Here is a 5,657-nt window from a genome sequence, read left to right as displayed (position 1 = left end):
TATATATATGGACATGCGTGTGTATAAATATATATATATATGCGTGTATATATGTGTGTGTAAATATATATTTGTATATATATATGTATAATTATATCTATCTGTCTGTCTATATATATATATGTGTGTGTGTGTGTGTGTGTGTGTGTGTGTGTGTTTATGAGTCAGCAGTACTGAAATATATATTACAAAGAAATTAGTTTTGATAAGGAACTAAATAATAATATAAACATATTCGTTCTGTGTTATGGGTGTGTGGAAAGAAGAGGGTGGGAGCCTCCCAGTGGACAACTTCTGATTTTTGATTATTCCCCACTGAAGACGTAGACAATGTCCTGCATCAGCCGATAGCACAGTCATATGTAAATATAAAGCGTGCGTGAGTGTGTGTATGAGTGTATGTGTATGTGTACACGCATGCATACTTAACTCCACACTAAATTTGTACACACATATATACAGACAGCTATATACACGCATATACAAAGACAAAATGCATGTTCGTGTGTATATAAATATATATATATGTTTGTATGTATGTGTATATATATATATATATATATATGTTTATATATGTGTGTGTGTGTGTGTGTGTATAGATAGACAGATAGTTAAATAGATAGATATACACACATATACGCACATATGCATATATATGTATTATTTAGGTATCACGCACAAACGCAGCAATACCTCTACTTAATAATTTAGTTGGCTCCCGATATCCAATCGTTAAGTGAGAAATCGTTAAGTGAAAGACAAATTCACATATAAACACTGCCATAAGTGGTGTTACGTTGTCCAAGTAACTGCTGCCTTGACAATTCCGAAATTGCCAAATGTGTCTAGTTCATAAATTTGCCAATCATTATGTTTAGACTGTCTAATTTATATTATAAAACTACTAACAATGAAAAAAGCTAGCTTTATTACTTTTAAAATTCTCTAGATTTATAGCATCCTGCTTGTCAACTATTTGCATAAGTTGTATTAACACACACCTCATCTCGCTACAAATTAGCTGAATATATAAGGGTGAATTAATTTAAATTCTTCATACGCACAGCATTTGCATGCAAACACTCTCACGCACATTATCGCGACGTATTGAGGTAATTAATCTTTTGAAACACTTATAATGATTATCATTTATTTTGGTGAATTATCTATTCAATTTTTATTTTATGATTTTAAAAAATTATTAAATGTAGGTTAAGTGGTAGGTCGTTAAGCAACGCCTGTGTGTGTGCGTGCGATAATAAGGAACGTCGACATTAATATAATTCTAATTACAAGAAAATCCTTGCTTTTTGCAAAGTCTGTTTTGGGTGAAGGGACAGGAAGACGAGTTCTTCGATACTGACTGCAAAAGTAATGACCTGGTTGACTTATGTTGTATAAATCGAGGAGCTAATTAGAAAACGTAGACATACAACAGTATGGAAAACGGCGATCTAACTGTAGACGACATTACGTATATGTCAAACTGAGAAACACGGTAATAAGTATATCTCGACATTTAGACCCCGAGATTACAATAAATGCTAACATAAAAATAGTGAATTTTTGGAGATATAACACGGGCAAGCACTACACATATCACAAACCAAACTAGAAAACTATTTGTATATATAAAGGTTTCAATCTCTCACCTAAAATATAATTAAAAGGTATTGCAGATAATGTAAATACGTGTAACTGTAGCTTATCTTAAGATAAGGACATATTTGATAGAACTGGCCCTCCTTAATATAGCTCACTAATGAGAAGTGTTTAAACGATAGGGCTATAGAACCCAGCTCCGCAAAACCAACAAAACTAAAGAACAGGGTAGCCATCCGTTTCAAACTCAATATAGTTTAAATTTGTCTACTAACAGCTAGCTAGCCCTAACAAAAACGCATTTCTGAATACACATAGAGAGAGCAAAATCTTGAATACGCTTGTGGTTAGCTGTACTGAAGCCCAAATTCTTAAACAGTAGTTAGACACACCACAAATCACCCCTTCCATTAATACAACTTAAAGAGCTACATCCAGGTGCCTCACTAATAACATGTCTTTTGAAGGAGTTGATATGAGAACTGGTATTTCGATAAAACTCTTTGGGTTGACGGAAAACTCATTGAAGCCTGATTCACACAACATGTGCATATGCTCATGTACAGGAACAAGTGTAATTCCACTGTTAATTTAGTTAAAGGATAGAGAACTCCTCCATAAAGTGGAGTATAACTTCTAGAATAAACAACAGGCATTGTACTTATTGAAACATTGTACTTACAGAAGTCAGCGTGAATGAAAATTTAAACTGCATACGTTTAAATATCCCTTTCCCGGAGGACTGTCACCAGTAAACTTGATAATTTCTAAACACCCGTCAGTAGAATTCTTAGCATTTGATAACACTTATCACATTCTCTTTCTATCCCAGCCTATGAACCCACAAATAAGCAAAAGTGAGAGCCACAGTCATTTTCTCTCATCTCAGAACTCTAGCCCCACCGTATCTCTACTGTCCCCTGCTAAGGTCAAGAACTTTCTTTATCCACAAAAGTTTTCAGGTTGTTTGCCTGACTCTCAATTTTGACCTGCTTAGACGACTGTTCAGGAATAGACACAACCCATGAACTGAATGATGTCTGAATATCTGCACTGGGGGAGATTCGTGAAATTCACACTTATACCAATGTCACCATTTCCTATAACACTACCTGTAACAGTATTACATATACCCAAGTGCAATGTTGTAATAACTGAGGCGATATTTTATACATTTTATTAATTCATTTATTCAGTATTGTGCACACTGCCATTTTCTTTTTTTTTTTTAGAATTCCAAAATTATGCATGCTGAACTTTTGTGTTCCGGTTTAAAACAAATTTAACGTTGTGATTTTTTTGCACTTTACAACTTGCATTTACTGCACATATTTGGTGTATGATTTTGTATCACGTGGATCTACTGCAATTTTGCAGCATCCGAACAGATATATTTGTACCAGGTGACACTAAGATACCATATAATTCATGTCGACGTCATCAATCCTTGAAGTCGAACACATGACACCAAGATCGGCATATGCTACCCTGGGGTAATGAAAATAACTCGTGCACCATGGTGCATCGTAGTGAACTGGGAGCAGTAAAAACTGCAATCTCAAACTGTGTAATGTATTTCTGGCAATTCATTTTTTATATCTGTTTTGATATCCAACAAAGATTAAGCTAGATTTTGGTATGGCCCTCGGTTTGCATTCTCTCCTCACTTCCGTACCTTACTTAAAGGCATGTCACATATCTTTTATCTCTGCAGCTTCCCTCCACAAACACTACAGCGTTACAGGCTTGTAGTATCTCTGATTTCTAATAACGGCATTAACATTGTCATACCAGTCACTACACAACCAATGCTCTTTCCTTATCATCGCTTCCATAATTTTTCTGCTGACTCAAGCTCATTTGGATATAGAAGTTGCATATACTGTGATTCCAGTAAACGGAAAGCCAGCCATACATCCACATCTACAGATCGTACAATAGGTCAGCCAGTGAAATACTTCTATCCATCTACTACTAATACAAAAATTAGTCAGATTTCCTAATCTGGTTTATTGTTTGATAAACTAATAAACTGGCTCGACATCGGGAGAGATTTACAGAGAACTAGGTCAACCAAAATGAATTTTAAAGATGTGTGTGTGTGTGCGTACACATCTGTTTGTATGTTTGTGTCATTGTAGAATATAAAATTGGCTCACACCACATAGAAATTAGAACGTATAAGCCTAAATCTGGACATAGAAGCTTGAAACATATTTTGCAAAATACTGGGTAAAAGCTATGAATATTTAATCACGCAATGCAGAATGGTGGGGATGCAAGCTATGTTTTGTCTACAGAATCCACAATGTATGGAGGAGAAACCGCTAGATGATATTGTTGTCAGTTATTTTAATTTTATTTTTTGAAGTGTTTTAGTATGAAATTGCGCTTGTGAATTTTAAAGGAGATAAACTCTAAGGTTCGGTGAGAGTTCCTGTGTGATCTACTGAGCAGCATATAGGTTGTAGTTCCCGTTCTAGTAGTATTAATTGGCGTGGTCTAGAGTTCTACATTTGATTGTATTGTCAATGCTTGCTTGTCTTTTAACAGCTATAAGTATTTAGATAAGACGGTGTCTACATTTTGTTGATGTTTCTGAATGATTGATTATATGCTGAGTTGATGGAATCTGGTTTTGAAAGTATTTTCAATTAGACTGATGTGCTATTACGGGAAACTTTTGTTATTGTAATGAAGACGTCTGCCCGGAGCAGTGACCAGATGTCAATACTGACAACAAATAATACTCGCAGAGCATCATTTTATTTGCTTACATCAATGTGCAATTATTTCAGCATTTATAGGTTTACTACAAAGGAGAACCATAGAATTTTCATTTAGATATTTTATAGGAAAACAGTTTATCTGAGGAGTATTTTTGAAATTTTATCCATTGACATATGTCCATACGTAGAAACTATGCTTTCCTAGGTGCTATTTGTTGTGGGAATATAGTTGATCCAACTTTCAAACATATAATCTGGCACTCGAGAATCAGAGTTGAGAAACTCACACACAATAATATATATAGATATATATATACGTGTGAGTGTGAGTGTGCGTGTATGCGCATATGTATGCGTGCGCGCGCGCGCGTGTGCATTCATGTATGCATTCATGTATGCACCCACATTCATGTATGCATAGACACATATACATGCATATATATACATACACATATATTTATGAGAAAGAGAGAGAAAGAGAGAGAGAGAGAGAGAGAGAGAGAGAAAGAGAGAGGGAGAGAGAGAGGGGAGAGAGGGAGAGAAGAAAGAAATCGATTACAGTTAAGACAAGATCATACACAGTACTGTTAATGAGAGCTAAATATCAGTGGTGTATGGTGGTTTTTGTATTGGGTGTGCTGCCACACCCAGAACCACGAAATTTCAAGTAAGGACATAATTAAAGTTTTCCATAAGGTTTATAATTAAATTAATAAGGTAATAATTATAATGAGCTTGCCATTTTCGATGGATGTGCAAAGCACGCCTAACACAACCGGAATAAAATTCCCTGTCAAATACAAGGTATTCGGAGTTGAGTCGCTATGCAGTTTCGTGTTTCTGTTGGTTTCGTGAGGTTTTGTAAATTTCATCAGTCACCACTCGAAAGAGAATAAAGACAAACATGAAGAGTTGAGTAGCAACTCGCGATAATTTCAACGAATGTATGATTTTTCTTTGAGTTTTGCTTAAGTTCTTCTTATGAGAGTTCAAGATGGGGGCTAACGAAGCGACAGGACTTTCTGAGTTAAGAGAGTTCCCGGTATTGGTAGTTGAGTTGGTGTATTTATATGTATGTATGTATGTTTGTATGTATGTATGTATGCATACATGTATATGTATGCACTTGCACAAAAATACACATCATTAACATGTATCTAAATGTTGGAACGTGAATATATAAATATATCTTTATATATACGCGTATGTATGTACATATAATGTGTATATATATATATATATGTGTGTGTGTGTGTGTGTGTGTGTGTGTGTGTGTGTGTGTATATTTATATATATATGTATATATATATATATATATGTATATAT

The sequence above is a fragment of the Octopus bimaculoides genome, chromosome 11 (genome assembly GCF_001194135.2).
Source record: "Octopus bimaculoides isolate UCB-OBI-ISO-001 chromosome 11, ASM119413v2, whole genome shotgun sequence".
Lineage (NCBI taxonomy): Eukaryota > Metazoa > Mollusca > Cephalopoda > Octopoda > Octopodidae > Octopus > Octopus bimaculoides.
Note: the sequence above shows the minus strand (reverse complement) of the source record.